Source organism: Rhipicephalus sanguineus, chromosome 10, assembly GCF_013339695.2.
Source record: "Rhipicephalus sanguineus isolate Rsan-2018 chromosome 10, BIME_Rsan_1.4, whole genome shotgun sequence".
Lineage (NCBI taxonomy): Eukaryota > Metazoa > Arthropoda > Arachnida > Ixodida > Ixodidae > Rhipicephalus > Rhipicephalus sanguineus.
The window spans coordinates 1,448,869-1,465,734 of NC_051185.1; the positions used below are offsets into that span (position 1 = coordinate 1,448,869).

General features: G+C 45.9%; 1 protein-coding gene across 6 annotated transcripts in view; it reads right to left on the bottom strand.

Moving 5' to 3' along the window:
- The window catches only part of LOC119372693 (serine/threonine-protein kinase WNK4), a 352,802-nt gene extending 337,498 nt beyond the window's left edge, over positions 1 to 15,304 (bottom strand). For 3 of the 6 annotated variants that reach the window (XM_049419747.1, XM_049419751.1, XM_037643142.2), the window contains exon 1: positions 14,848 to 15,304. The gene's annotated coding sequence lies outside the window, so the exon portion shown is untranslated. The remainder of the gene's footprint in view (positions 1 to 14,847) is intronic. The other 3 variants (XM_049419750.1, XM_049419749.1, XM_049419748.1) reach the window with 1 other exon arrangement.
- Positions 15,305 to 16,866: the final 1,562 nt, after the last annotated feature.

Genomic DNA, 16,866 nt, shown 5'->3' on the forward strand with positions numbered 1-16,866 from the left:
AAGAGCAACGTATAGTGAGTCCACTATAGGCGAACGCATCGGAGCGCTAGAAAAAAGTGCAGCCACGATCCTTGCGGCGAGGAGACGCGTTCGATTTCAGCCGCTGCATTGCCAGGTTCCTCCGTTCGCACCACTAGGATGTATGTTCTAGTTCACTATACACCCACTGCAGGCCTCTTCCATGTTCCGTCAATCCACCCGGTCCCATGCTTGCTGCTGCCCCGCATACTTCTTCATCCCACCTAGCCTTCCCTTGGAATCTAGTCTGTTACTCCTGATGACCATCTTGCTTAATTCTTCTTCTTGACTTGGACCAAGAGGTCCTTAACACTCGTCTGTTCCCTGACCTCTTGTCCCTTAAGGTTACACCTATCATGTTCCTTTCCATTGCTGCGCCGTCCTCAGTTCAAGTTGAACCCTCTTTGTAAGCCTCCAAGCTTCTGCTCCGTACGTGGGTAAGATGCGAAGGTAACCGGTTACAAATACCTCGGCGTCACGATAACTAATACACTCTGTCGGAATTTCGAACATTTGCACATCCGCGTTTCGTAAGCTATGCTTTTTGCGACACAAGTTACAGCACATCCCACCCGACGTCAAACTGCTAGCATATTCATCTACTATAAGAACCAAGCTCGAGTACATGTCCATTGTCTGTGACCCTCATACTAAACGAAATACTGAATATGATCCAACGAAAATCAGTTAGATTTATTTATTCTAAATATCATCAAACTGACTCTTTGACTCAATTAATGAATCATTATGGAATAAAATCATTGCAATTACGACAAAAAATTGACAGTTTAAAATTCCTCTTCCGTTTGAAACATCCCGAATGATTACTTAATCTTGACCCTTACGTAACACCACTGACATCACGAACTACGAAGCATCGGCATGAAGGATCACTAACACCATATAGCACCAAAACTAACCTTTTCAAGTTCTCGTTTTTCCTGCAACAAGTGGGATTCGTTACCGTTGTCATCACTGCAATGTATAAAACAATCGGAAGACTGCAGGATTTGCTAGGTTTTTTTTTTGCATTTTGCTTACTTTATTATTTTTCTGTTGTCCATGGCTTCACTGTATCTAAATATGCCTATGTATTGCCTTTTTGAGTGCACTTTTGCCTCTCCTGTTAGGGCCCGAAATGGGCCTGCAGTATATTGTAAATAAAATTCTTGAAATCCACCGTATTACCCCATTCAGGATTTTTAGCCTTTTTGTCGATGCCTGAGTGAATTCAGAAGATTAAGTTGTGTCTTATACTGATTTGTATATGCAGCAAAAAACAAAACTAAAAGCAAGCACTATGTTCATTCAACGAACAAGGTGCTCGCAGCGAAGCAAATATGTGGGGAATGCAGCACCAAAAGCACAACCATAAAGAACTATTTGGCTGTGCCAAAGTTCTAATGTACCACTGTGCCTTCGGAAGAAAAAGAACGCTGCTTTTTTAATACCGCAAAAAATCAGCTTCCAAGTAAGTAAGACATGTAAGCCTGTCGTCGTTAAAAATGAAGCTTTGCCCTAGGTTATAAATTTTGCCTGTTCTGTTTTCAGTGTAGCGAATAAAGCGTTGTTAGCTATCTAAATATTATGCGTGTAGTGTAGGATGGTTGGAAGGAGGCTATAGCGAGCAACACTGCTAGGCACAGCGATGACAGTAAGTGCATGTATTGTGCATCTAATTTTGAACGAAACGTTGCTCTCGTCTTTATTGCTGAAATAAAAAATATTTCGCTGCTGTAGTCACCGACGTATGTTATGTATAGAATTACCGCACGATTAAAATGTAAAAAAAAATTCCGTGTTTCACGCACATGAAAGGTGAACATGAAAAGCGTTAGTTGCTTTAAGTCGATGCCGATTAGCTCATATTTTATATCCTTCCGACTTGTGGACGTAAATAACATGATATGCCAAGAATATTCGCGTTGACGTCGTCGCTTTCGGGGCCTCCTGGCACCTTACAATTAGAACCCCTTGCAGGAAGGCAGTTTTGGGTTGCCGACTGAATGCTTGCGAAACTACCTCAGCGCTCAACGAAAGGTCACGGTCGAATGTAACACATTTGCCAGAAGAGCATTTTTTTCAGTTTCATACCAAAAGTGCCACACACATGAAACATCTGTTAACATTTCATAGCAACAGGGGCGGATAAAGAATTTTTCCAAAGGGGGTCAGCTGTTGGGAGAACCTGATATGTGCTCTTCTTGGGGTATAATTTAAAAAAAAAAAAGTAAGGGGCGTGGTCAGGACATCCAGGCCACCCTTCTGAATTTGGCAGCGATAGCACATGAAATGCTTGAAAAATACGCGTATTGAAGCGATACGCGCGTAAGGCATCTTACCAAACGCTACCTTTTTAAACTCCACAATCGAAAACAAACTACAAGCAACACGCTCCAGCACAATTGGTCCGTTCGCTGAGAATCGATGACGTGCACGAGCTAACTCTCTAACATGTAATTGTTATCGCAATGTAATAAACAAAGTCTGTTTGTCAACAGCAGCGCAGGCATGCGCGAGTAGCCGCGACGCAGCTTTGCAGCTCGTACACGAAGCCAGTTTGTCTGTGCCTGCAAGCAAACGGCGCGAAAACTGTCTCCTTCCGGCATGTCACGAAAGAGTGTTCTCTAATGAATACCAATGCTGTCACATACCGCATCTATCCAGAATGGCGAACACAAACACGGCGCTAGTCGTAAGCAGCAGTCGCAGCAACGGAACGACCTGCCGCTTTTCGTCGGCCGCGAGGAAATCTATATAATAACATCGAGGTTAGTTTCCTGCAAACATTTTTTCAGCATCCCAGTTTCCTCAATCTGAGCAACATGGCACACGAAAATATGCCGGCATTGGCAGTCCTATCAGCCGCCATACGTTGATGCGTACGCTCCGGGAGTACACATGCGGAACGTGCTTAGCCTTCAACATGGTGGAAATGCACTCGGCAGCCGTTAGATGGCAGCAGATTTTGCATAAGGTCTATTACCAGCAGCAACTTTTTTTTGTGCGTCCAATATGCTTTCTGCAACCTTTTCTCACTGAATATTTAGAATAAAGACAATCCATATGCTTCAAAGAGTTAAAGGGACACTAAAAGCAAATATTAAGTCAACGTTGATTGACGCAATAGCGTTGCAGAAACCTCGTAATGCTTGTTTCGTGCAAAGGAAATGCTTATTTTTTTTTAAAATCACGTTTTAATGGTCCGCACGGCGGGACCTTCTGACACAGCAGTTGCCGTGCCCAACGTTGCCCGCCTTGAATGCCCGGCCGCGGAAGCTACGGTTTCTTGCGCAACAGCAGCCATCAACCTTGCCAAGACGCAGCCACGGGCCACTCCGAAACTGCATAGTTCACTGTAACGGAGCTTAGCTTGGCCAGCAGCAGCAGAAGTAGAGTATCGACAGGGCGAAAATAGCGAGAGCCAAGCACATGTAGCAGTACGCGATACCGAAACTACCACTGATACGCGCAGCTCGGCGAAAATGGAACTTTTGAACCACTCGCGCCGTTCCCCATGGTAGCGCCAAGAGGTTCTTTTTTCCATGAATCAAACAGAGACGAACAAGCAGCATTTTATTATGTCTTGTGATGCACGGAAGGTCCTTTTTTTTTATAGCAACTAGTTTAATTAGTAGTGGTTAATTGTACTCGGGACTCTTTGACGTCATCGGGATCATTTCCAAAATGTCCCGCTTGTGGCGCACATCGTGTCCTACATTTACCTTAATTTCTCGATTACTAGAGCACTGCTGTTGATACTAATGACGTTTTAGACGTTCTCACACATTGACCTTTCTCTCTGACATAAATTGTTATTAGCCTTTAGTGAAACTTTAACATATATGTACAGAGATGTACAGAGCAAGTGAACACCCATCTTGCGTTAACTGGTACAACCTTAATGAGAACCAACAGGCAATCAACCAAGGAACGTACAGGGGACGTTATTTGCAGTAGTTATGATATAAATGTATATCGTTACATTTATACTATAATTACTACAAATAACATCCCCAATACTGTCCTTGTCTTGATTGTCTGTTGTTTTTTACTAAGGTTGTCTCTAACGAAAAAAAACAGGCCCTTAAATTCCCCTTCTTTCGTTAACTGGCACAAGTGGTTTTTGAATACCATCCAGGTACAAACATCTCAATTTGTGTTGCAGGTTGAACACGCATTCACTTCATTACTTTCTGTAGCCAAGATCTGTGGACATTTCTGCAGATTGAACACTCATTCACTTCATTATTTTCTGCAGCCAAGACCTGTGGACATTGCTGCAGATTGAACACCCATTCACATAATTATTTTCTGTAGTTAAGACCTGTGGACATTGCTGCAGATTGAACACCCATTCACTTCATTATTTTCTGTAGTTAAGACCTGCGGACATTGCTGCAGATTGAACACCCATTCACTTCATTATTTTCTGTAGCCAAGATCTGTGGACATTGCTGCAGATCGAACACCCATTCACTTCATTATTTTCTGTAGTTAAAGGGACCGACAACTGCTCAGAACATGAAATGAGATGACTGCACTGATGGAAACATTGTCCGTCACATTGACTCAAACCAACCGTGTTTATCTCGTGAGAGGTGGATTTAAATTTTTATTTCTTCATTGAAAGTCGCGAAAAATGACCTTTTGCGCCTCTGGCGGCAAAATCATAAACGGTCCGATGAAGGTGGTCACGTGACCATTGGTTGCTGTATACGTTCGATGACTTTTCTGTTAGTACTGAAATATTGTTCATTTCTTTATATTAAAAGATATTACTCCATAAAAATGTAAATATAGGCCTGCGTTAGTTGTATGCAACAAAGTTGCGCTGCCTTCGCTTGGCGTAATGATCCCATGCCGGGACAAGCCACCCATGTCACAGGCGCAGGCAACCTTGGGCTCAGGCGCACACAACGCTGTACAAATACCGAGAAGGTGTATAAAGCCACATCATCTCATTGTAACAGCTTGCTATGTTCAAAAATGGTTTGCAAGCTCAAAATAAAGGTGGTTAAGCATAGCTACAGTAACTCCTGCGAAAGCAGAACAACGACAGCTTTCACAAGGACTAGCGGCATCGCTATCAATTCTCAGCGTTGCTGGAGCAAGCCTTCATGCGTGTTTGGAGCCTTTCAGATCGAAAAATACTGCTTATAAAATAACTGCGTGCTTTTAGGACAAACCACTGCAGCTAAAAAGGCTACGATGGGTAAGCTTCCTGTCGCGCCGTAAAAAATTGGGTTGAGAAAAATCAGTTGTCAGTCCCTTTAAGACCTGTGGACATTGCTGCAGATTGAACACTCATTCACTTCATTATTTTCTGTAGCCAAGACCTGTGGACATTGCTGCAGATTGAACACCCAATCACTTCATTATTTTCTGTAGTTAAGACCTGTGGACATTGCTGCAGATTGAACACCCATTCACTTCATTATTTTCTGTAGCCAACACCTGTGGACATTGCTTCTGTTGAGATACAATACCTAGACAAAGTGAACATGTGTGTTCATGCAAGTGTCCATTCCTGGATGGCGATTTTTTAAATGCGAAGCATTTCTTAGCGAACCTCTGGCACTTTGAGCGTTTCTATCTACGTATCTATCTATCTATCTATCTATCTATCTATCTATCTATCTATCTATCTATCTATCTATCTATCTATCTATCTATCTAGCCGCCTACGTCTGGGTGCTCTCATGATCGCCTCCTTAACTTGGTGTAGACCAAAATTGGCATGGGAGGGTAAGAGGATTTGACGAATATGATTGTCGGGACATGACATGAATAACATGAAAATCCTTTCGCGTACGTCGTCAAACCCTTTCCACTAGACACGTGTGGCACATACCCGTTTACCACGGGCCTAGGTGTACGGGTATGCGCCACAGGTGATTGACAGTTTATATCTACCCAGGAACGGCGAGAACAGACAATAGTAACTTAAATGCTAGAGCGTTAAGGAAAACGAACATCGGCAGCGCTGACTCGACGAACGGAAAGAATGAAAATTAGGATCCCAGCAGGAATCGAACCCAAGCATTCTGCGTGGCAATCAGGCATTCTGCCACTGAGCCACGCCACGTCTACCAACTGGTTTGGAAAAACAGCCTACGCAGGCGTAATATCCGTGCAATGTCAATCGTGGTTGTAGTGCTTGCTATCTAATTTTACAAGAAAGCAATAAAAACCACATGATACTCCTACGATGTGTACTCCTACGATACAGGTGTTATATCAAATAAACGTCTGTGGTTCCAGTGTTGGCTCCACTTATATAGCAGTCTAATAAATATTACGTTTGTATTCCTGATTCAGCAAGCGATATTGAAGCATTGCTCGACCCCGGAGGAATACATTAGCGAAAGTTGCATATCATATCCACATCACCCCACCGTAAAGTGCACTTCGTCCGCTTGAACGACGCAGTGTCTTCTTCATTTCTTACGATCGGCTGGGCGATGGCCTCATGCTGACCGAGGATGATGCCAGATTGATGGACAGCCGCTTTGTAGACTAGGTTCCGTAGGCCACATACGCTCAGGTAGTCTACAAATACGACAAGCACCATCCACTGATGTTTGTCTACGTAGCACTATCCTGGCGTACCAGCCTCGACGGCCTATACCTCACCAACACGAAGGGTGGCTTCAGGTTCCGACATGTCGCCGGTTCTATCGACAGGCAATTTGTCGACGAAATGACCGAGGCATCCACGATTTCCAACAGCTCTACTATACCACTTACTTCACTACACATGGACCCCTCGTCACCATGGTCACGACCGGATCCTATACCAAGTCATGACCAGCTGCTGGTGCTCACTGATCATGGTGATGACGCCCTTGTTCAAAAACTGTCAAGAACTTCTTCTACACATGCTCACGGGTTCGTAAAACGTGCGTGCGTTCTAGGGACAAGTATAAGCACTACATATCAGCTTACCGCTTCTGGTGTTGGTAATACCCACGTTGCCATTGGCAGCGTTACCCATCCGTAAACAACTGGTTATATAACACATATGAGGCTTGTCAACATATATGAGTGCGTATAAAATTTATACAAATCTTTAGCGTCATTTTGTAACGTGTCACTTAGTAAAAACAAATTACGCCACAGTCCCCTTGCCGCCGCATGCTTCGCATAACATGGACTCCCGCGGTACGTGGGATCTGCCGAATTTTTTTTTTTTAGATGCGAAGCATCTCTTGCTCGGGGGTATGTCCTGCAGTGGGCTAGTCCGCACTCACACTACACATGCGCCGGAGGCGAACCGGCCAAGCGGATTTCCTCTGGGCTGCTACCCGCAGGAGAGTCGGCAGGGGAGCAGGAGGGTGGCGCGGTGTGCTTCCAGTGGGGGGGGGGGGGACGTCTGAGGCGCGGCTGCTTGTCTCACTCTCCTGCTGTGGGGGTGCGAACGGGTTTTAATGACAATAGTCTTTCTTGGGGAACTTAAACGCAGAAATTTTGGTTTGTCTGTCTGTCACCCGATTCAGCCGCCCGGACAAAGTTGAACCACTTGCCGAAGGGCCAGCCATCTTGGACTGCTGACTAGGTTCATACTTGTGTACATTGTCGATCAAAAAGCAAACATTACTCATATCTGAGGCACAACATCACTAGGTAAGTATTAGGTGGCGTGTTCCTTTAATAGAAATTACATAGATAGGTAATTCTAAAGGCCCTAGTTTCTTAAGCTACGCTGAAAATGCGGCAATGCATGCAGACGAACACCCTCTACCACGGAGAAAGGAAAGAACCTCCTCCATGCACTCTGCACAACATGGCCTCCGAGATGGCGGGCGCAAAACCTGCCGCGCGCGCCATCTCGGAGGCCATGTGCATAAACTCATGTTTCCCGACGTATTGCCAGATGGCGCCCATATCTCACGGAGCGCTAATCTATCGTCTTTTGGCGACATTTCGGCGACAAGCACGCAGATACGCGGCCAATTTCTGTCCTGCTGTGTACAGCATTCCTCCCGGTTGCTGCTGCTTGCCGGCTCCAGAAGCGGGTTTTGAGGAGAGGGTTTCTAGCTCTCTGGGTGCCTTTGCGACGAGGCCGAGGTCGGTAGCATGCCCAACGAACGCCAACGGAACGCGATCGTGCAAGTGCTCCGGCTTCGCATCGCCTCACGGTCCCCTTAAGCGGGAGATGGTGTAATTTTTTCGTCTACTATTCTTTGATACACTATTGCTGAACTTGGACATAAGGCTACACTGGCCTCATTTATCACTGCAAGGTATCTGCCAATTATTTGTCAAAATTGGTACATGCCCAGGTGGAAAGCAAGAAAGGCTTGTAAACAAAAAACAACAACCAGTTTCTGGGCATAAATGAATGTGACAGTGCCTGCAACTGGGAAGGCAATAAACAAATGAAATTAAGGTTGCAAAAATTAGTGGCAGGTGTGCCACTTTTTTGGCATTGCAGTCGGTGCCTCTGGACAGAGAATTGAATGTGTGTACAGACACACTCTGGCAAACACAAAGGCTGCCTGTCACTAACGAGAACAATGGTGGCAGCCTCTCCCTAACTGCGTCACATCCAACCCCAAAAGGCCTTGACATTCTTTCCACAGACACTTCTACACACCTCCTCTGCTACAAAGTCTTTTAGGTATTTTCTAAAACGCACTTTTAAAGCCCCATTTTGCAAAGCAAGCACTTCTTGATGAAGACATCAACCAGGTGAATAGATTCATGGCTTTTCTCAAAAATTCAGCTCTGAAAATCTGCTTCCATGGCTCTAAATAAGCGGCTAATGCTCAAGTGCTTGATGTGGAAACAGCACGAAAAACGAGACATGAGAAGAGAGGGGACCAACCACAGCACTGACTAACAAACCAGTGTTTTATTCCAGCGCAGGAAAGGCTGTACAATGTATTTTTTAGTCAGATAAGAACAATATCTCATTCTGAAGGAGTCAAAAAAGATAGATGGCTCACACACACACGACGTAGTTTGTGAATACCAAAAGCCTCTGAAATCATCAGGGTAGTTTGACACAATGGCGCACTTATCAAGCAAGTGGTTCGTAGTGGCAATTCATGCAACGTGCATACAAGTGGCTATTTCAAACTCGCTCACTGCCTCGTCTGAATGTTCAAGCATGCAGTCATTAACATGGCAGCCATGCAAATGCCTTCACTCGGCATGCTTCCACACACTGGAATACCGTCAAGCAGGGCATCCCGAAACGCTGTATGAAAGTGTCCAGGTCATGCGAGCACCAAGTGGGAAAAAGTAGACAGGTGGAAGCATGCAGGTTACCCCTTGCAAGTGGTGACCACCAGCTATATACCAGAGAAATGTGGGACACGCTGACCGGAGGGATAGGGACACATCCCCTCGAGAAAATGGAGTGACTGATACAGTAAACAAAACCATTTTATACAGCACTGTTCCAACACAAAACAAGGTCTATTTTTCTCTTTCATCCACTTTAGCTCATTTCAATGTATGCCACAGTGACTACACTTCACTGTCCTTCTCCTTAACTGCCTGTCGGCCTCGCCTGGTTCCTTTGATATTCACAAACTAGGTCATGTGCGCATGAGCCAGCCATTTCCTTGACACTGAGACATGTGACTAAGAAGCATGTTTTGCTGCACAGGTATCCTCTCCCCATTCCTGTTCTAGTGCAAGAGGTGCACTCATGTGCCACTTAAAAGAAATAAAACAACTAGCAGTTCGTATAAACCAACCAGCACCTAGATATGCAGCACAGTTCTGCAAAATTTCATCTTTTTCGAGTTGGACAGCAGCAAATTGATGTTGTTGCCAACCAGGGAGTCAGTCATCAACCTCTCCTACTTATCTTCACTCTTCGGCCCATCTAAATGATCAGCTTCCACCACATTGCATAGTGCAAGCGCTGCATCATTCACTGATGTAAGCATTTCACTATCTAATTAAACGCTGCACCTCAAAACACTTTCCGAGCCACTGTCTTTCTGCAGAGGGTTTTATCATAACCACCGCTATAAAAACACTGGTTATTTTAAACCACATCACTGTCAGCTGCCTAGTAACACAAAGCATTTGCATCAAATTCAACCTCACCACTCACTCATCAGTAAGTGCTTCAAAACAATGCTGCAGATAACCACTGTACTGCAGCAAAAATGTGATTTAGAAGATCAAGTTTTGTTTATCGTACTTGTTATATTAAGGCAAACTGATGCCAGTTGTAGAACAAAATCACTACAAAAATTCTGGCAGATCCTATGCACATGGAAATCGATTTCATGCAAAACAGTCAGCAAGGAGTTCCTTACATCACACTTTTAGCCAAGACTTATGAGGTGGGTCAACAACCTTGTGTAAATTCGGTAGTAGTGTGCAAATTGTGGGCTTACCAGGCACAATGAGTACACTGGCATGTGAAACGTATATGACGTAATGCCGGCATTCATGTTCCATCACACACATCACTTTTACCGAAACAAGCAGTGTAAGCAGTGTACACTGGCCTATTCCTGCATAGATGAGCAATGCTACACTGTAGCCTGCCATAAGTACACCTTAGCAATTTTTTAACAGTATTGTAGGAGCGTGGGATATGGTAGTGTCTAATATTCTCAAAAGGTAACGAGATCTGCTGACAATGCGCAAGTGCACAAAGCACACTCAACTGCGAGCACAGTCTGCTACGCTGTTTCTTTCCACATATCTTCACAATTACACAGGTAGTTTTCATCGGCCGTTTGCTTGCTATGGGTCTTGATGACTCCTGTGGCACCATTGAAATCAGCAAGAGCAAAGCATTTGATATTTTAATGCTGGAATAAGGTACGATGGTGTTGGGCACTTCCCACTGGTCTGAGGCTGCACTGCAAAGAGTGTGTGGTGAGAGAGTCCAGTTCCATCATCTGTTCGAAATGTGGCATCAAACTCCACCTCAAGAAGAAAAGAGACTGTTTTTTTTTAATGTCACAAGTCCTGAAGAAAGACTCTCACGAGCCTTCACTATCATTCAGTGAATGCCCACTGTATCAAACTTGATACAAATTATATTTTTTATATGGACCATTTTTTCCACTGGAACTTTTCGTGAATATGTTCATTTGTGTCTCAAGAGCTAATGAACAAGGTATCTCATTTTTTCTATAGTGATTTCTGTAGGCAAGCTTTGTGGTGCTATGCACACAAATTGCACCAAGTAGTGACCCTGCTTTAAAGATGCCCTCCAACACTTTTGAAGCACCTACTTTTCATTTGTGGTTTGTGTGGACTGATGGACGGGGATAATTTTAGCATAGGTCTAAGCACCGATATCAGATGATTTAGCATTTTAATCATGCAATAGAGTCACTATATCGCTGCCGACCGCATCAGCGCATAGTGGCATTCACCAGAACTATTTATTGCAGGCAGAAACGATGGCTAAGCGCGCAAGGATAAATGCAACGTTCGAAGCGATCGTGGTGTGGCATAAAAAGTGAGATTGCTAATGTGCTTCATTCCTTGCTGGGTTTTTTCATTGAACCCCAAATAGATGCCGTCGCAACAAAAAGATCACTACAGCTACAATTGTGACTGCATTTTTTGCTTGTGCGGGTCGATACGAAAGGCTTCCCTCTCTTCTTCCTTGTGCACGTTTGCGAGCTGCCTCTTTCCACACGTGCAGTACCCTCGTGATTGTTGTTGAAGCGGTGCAAGTAATCCGCTCTGCACCCTCGTCGGGTGGCTCACCCAACAACCAGGGGGGACCGTTCTCCCTTCGCAGAATCAGAGGAGGCAGTGACGTGGAATGTCCTTGTAAGGAGACAAAGCCTCGCTTCGAAGCAGTTCTGACAAGTCAAGCACCACATTTGTTACTATGGCAAAGGACAAGCAACAATGGTGTGCAAGCTTCCCGTACGCAGGAGCCTTCAACTCCTTTCATCGGGTCGCTCTCAAATGTCACAGAGCGAGTGAAATGTGGTCATGTGACCCTGTGAAAATGACGCTGTGGGTTTTTTCCCTTGTATTTTGAATATTTCTGGACCGAATCGCTTGGGACTGCATGCCGCTATCACTGCCATTCTTGTACTAACGTGTTCGTACTTCAGTCTATGCAACCCACGAGTAAAAAATGGGCAGTTCAATAGTGTTGGAGGGCCCCTTTAAACACATCTTTCAGAGAGATGAGGCATAAGTGCACGTCTGGCACAAAGCCAAGGGTGTTTGACATCATAAGCAATCATTTACCCATCTACAAATGAGTTAAGAGTTTAAAGCTGTGTAACACAGTCACACTAGCGTGTTTTAAAGCTTGCCATATCCCATAATAATAAAGTATTGTGCTTCTCTAAAGTGACAGTACCTACATGCTGGAAACATTGAACAACCTTAGAGAAGATAGGCTCCAGCAAGGTTTTTCATTGCTTCAACATTTCATCTTACCCTGAACCTCCACTTGCTGATGGCTATTCTGTGATGAAACACACAGCGCAAGTAAACAACGGGGATACAGGAAGGGCACACACACAGCGCTGTGTGCATGCCCTTTCTGTGTCCCCGTTGTTTACTTGCGCTGTGTGTTTCATCATGCTTAATCAAAACGCCCAAGTTTGCTCCGTTGGCTATTCCGCCTCACACAGCAGAGTAGGACACAGTGGATGCAGGGCATGTGCAAGATGCTATATCCTCCCTCTTGCACTGCAGAAATGCTCTCTGTCATAAGTGCCTGCCATCCCCAGAACTCTTATTTCCGGCCAAATCGGAGTCTCTCATGCTCTTTCCACATTCGTCAGCCTCTAGAATGGCCCAACGGAAGGACCACCGTGCTATCATGGACATGCAGGTTAGGAATTCATTTTTTTCAAGGTTATAATTTTCCCGATATCGACCTCACGCATTACCCAGCAGATCACTCTTAGTCTGCCACCACGAAGTATATCAACGCATCACCCACAGCAAGTGTAGTGCTTCCCAATTGTTTTTTGTCTCGTCGGTAGAATGCATTCATATGCCAAGTGGTCAAGGCACCACTTGACAGACCAGGGGGAGCCAGGATAAAGCCCTGGAAAGAAAATTTATTTCGTTTTCTTTATTATTTCTTTGATGTGCACCAGCTGTGGATGAGGTGGGTTTTTGGGTCTGCTGCGGTGGGTTACACCCCTGCCAACAGCTTCACAGGTCGGTCAATACAAGCTTCGCTTGAAAAGTGGCTCAGCATCCAATGCCTGCACTTGTGTCGCTCTACTGGTAATTTGCCCTATGCATATAGGTGACTTTGAGCACAAATTCATTGCCTAGTGCTGCTATTATGCCGAGTACTTCCTGCGCAGTCCTGAATTTATCAAGTTAATTTGCACCGGCCACGGTGGTCTAGTGGCTACTCGACTGCTGACCTGATGGTCGCCGAACTGAATCACGACAGCCTCATTTTCGATGGAGACGAAAATGCTTGAGGCCCGTGTACTTAGATTTACACGCACATTAAACAACTCCGGGTGGTCAAAATTTCTGGAGGCCTCCACTTCGGCGTCCCTTATAATCATATCGTGGTTTTCACATGTTAAATCCCAACATTCTTAATTATTATGTTTGTTTGCTAACGTCAGAGCTGAGAGAATGATGTATAAGTAGCACCAAATTAAGGCACGAATTCTCATATCTTCCCAGGCAACTTACCACTGTCACTAAAGCGAAACTTGGAGGGAGAAACTCGGTTAAAAACCACAGCACGGGTCGATGGAACGGAAAACGACAGCAGGAGACAGCAGAATTAGTCAGAGGAAAAACAGTGGCAACCAACATTAGGCACGAGAAATGGACCTCGTATCCAAGTGTACAGCCGAGTAATTGATTCAAGAAATGCAACTCAATTACAGTTAGCAGCATTTTTGCTTGTGGAGTGAGAGAAGCTTTGCCGTACAGCGGAGAGATGCGTTTTCCCGTCCTTTACTTTCCTTCAGTGGAAAAAACAACAGTATGCTTATTACTGATAATAACAAACCAAGTAATAAATTAGTGGACCAGCTTATTCGCGGTGACGGCAACAGAATACAAGATCCAATTTACTTTGTGTTGAGAACGAGTGCTTTCGCGTCGTGTGACATCTTGATCAGCCTCATTCAAGCCTTGCATACCAAGTCGACGAAGAGCTTTTGTACAGCAGCTTACTCGCACACCGGCCATGTTTCAAAAATACTGCGCAGGAACGCTTAAAATGAGATCACGATGGGTGCCCAAAACCAGGTCATTGTCAAGAGAGCTTTTTGCCGTCTAGACTGGACTTCCCCTTACTTTTGCTTACTACGACCAAAACGGGTCAACACATTTGCGGCGCTGGCACGCGTCATTCCTTCCTCGGAGCGACAACAGAAATCTAAGAGCACACAGTACAGACGTAAATCCGATCCGGCAACGGCATTCGAACCCGAGCGAACAATACGGAGCAGCAAATGCATAATCACAAACGAAAATTAGACGGCCATCTCTGAAATCTGACGGCTATACTTAAAATTACACGTCAAGTAATATTTCACCCACGGCTGCCAGAAAAACTGAACGCGCCAAGCCCTACGATGGTGCGATGAGTCACTCTAGAACACATGAAAAGTTGTTTGAAAGAGAAAAGACGCTCGTTGTTGCACGAAACACGAGTTGGTTGCGAAAAGGTGCAATTCTAGAAGGTGCGTCACTACTAATCGGCCACTTGACCACGAGATATCATTGGGGATAACAGAACGCGTCATCTGCGAAGGGCACGACTGTAGCGCCGATATGAGTACAGGGGTGACACTCCCAAAGCATTCTGCGGGCAAAACACCGCGTGGCTCTTTCGTGCTGACACACAGAAGGCGGGGCACCAGAGGACTACAAAATGCGTACCTGGATGTCTCGAGGAATCCATCATTCTTCGTGCCCGATTGCACGACAGCCGAGCAACGTGCGCGGCCGGAGCCGAAACCACACACACTTGTAGGCTTAGGCACACGTCAGTGGTGATGTTGCCGTCGTGCGATCACCGATGCGAGTCCCGGTGACCACAAGGAGACAGCGCTGAACTAGTCGGAGCCATCCTGCGCTGCGGCCGCCGCCGCAGGCACCACCACTGCCACCACCACTCCGACGGTGCACAACACACGACACACGCACTTTTTTCCTCTTCTTCTTCTTCGCCAAATCCGATGTAGGCGGCGACTACTCAGTCGGGATAGCGACCCGAGCAGGCGAAGACGTCGGCACCTCCTGCGGAGAGCCCTAATGGCTACCGACGCTTTCCGGAACTCGAGGGCCAAAACAGTTGCGTAGTTTACGGACTACTTTCTGCCACGGATGCTTTCGGGTACAGTCGGGGGGTCGGAGCAACGACAGACGGTGCCTCCCGCGTATATACCCGAGATGCCGCTTGATGGCGCTGCCTTATCACTCTCATCATCAGCAGACGACGCTAGAATGTGCTAGAATGGGTATAGTGTTCTAGAATATTACACTTTAGAATGGGTAGAGTGACCTAGAATAGGGGGAGTGTCCAAAGCACCGCACGAATACATGGGAGGAGCGAGGGCCTTTTGCGGTGAACTTCCGCGCCGCGGCGCTGCCGTGCCGGACCCGTGGGCTTTCTCCGCGGCGGAAGCCGCGTCAAAGCGGCGAGCGTCTGCTACGCGCGTGATATTTTGGCCGCTATTAGCCAAAATTGTAGAAATTTGGGCAAAATTTAATACTGCGTCACTGTAACATAGTACTGCAGCGACTCATCACACAGAGAACGCGTTTGTGTGTTTTGAAACGGGGTTTTTGTATATATCCTTGCAGCTGGTTTGTCACCGCATTGGTCCACACTTCCGCGGCTGTTTGAGGAACGCATCCTGCGCGCACTTCATCGTGAGAAAAGGCGCTTAGCTTACTTTCGTGTGGAATGACGAACGTAAACTTGCTGCAGGAGAGAATAAACTGGAGATAACCAGGAGAACGTAGCACATATGCACGTAGTAACTAGCTCATGCATGCTAACGCGTTTGCACCCTTCATATCCTATCTTTTATTTCGTGCATTCGATTAGTTTTACAAGGCTGCCTCCGGCGCTCTGCTGTTTCAAGCCGTTTCATGCGAAGCAGAATGTGTCAGTCGGCGTGGCCGCGGTACCAAAAGTAAAAAATTACTCGCGTAACTCGCGTCTCGTTCACTTGGTATACAGGAAAATTGGCACGGAGGAGCACGAATGTACGTATGCCCAACACGACCGATGGGTCATGGCATCACTAACTTGACATGCTTGCCATTTGCGTAACGACTAACAACAATAATATGGTGTATGGCGCGCAAACCCGCTTTCAGCCAGAAATAATTCTGACGATGTGTGGTCTGACGATTTGTTTCCGTCAGGTTATAAAAAACGTGGTGGTCACCAATATCGATGTCAACATGTTGGACTTACCCATACATATTGAAAAAACTGACCGCGTAGGTAAAATGTATGCGAAAAAATTACATGAAAAACATGGTTCCTTCTGCATTCGCCGGAGATGACTCGAAAACGAAAGCCATTTTTTCGTCAGTCGACGCATTGATCCTACCTCGCTCCTCTCCGAAAGCTTTCTGCACATAACGTGGTTTCGGACTGCCGACAGGATCGAAGGCATTGCAAGCTTTCTGCACCTCACCTGCTTTTACATAGCCTACATCGGGGGCCGATCATGGAGGCAATGGAAAGAGACCATGTAATGTACAGTGTACTAGAATGGGGCAGTGGGCTCACTGCCGTATCCCTGCGCCGCGCCGCCGCGGCCCTCTCCGCGTCGACAGCTTGAGCGCCCGCCAGGGGCGCTGCCGCCAGTTTCTCCTGAAAACTCTTGCGGGGTGTGGAGCGCGTCCCCTTGGTCGGTGGGGGTTAGGCTGGTTACGCTG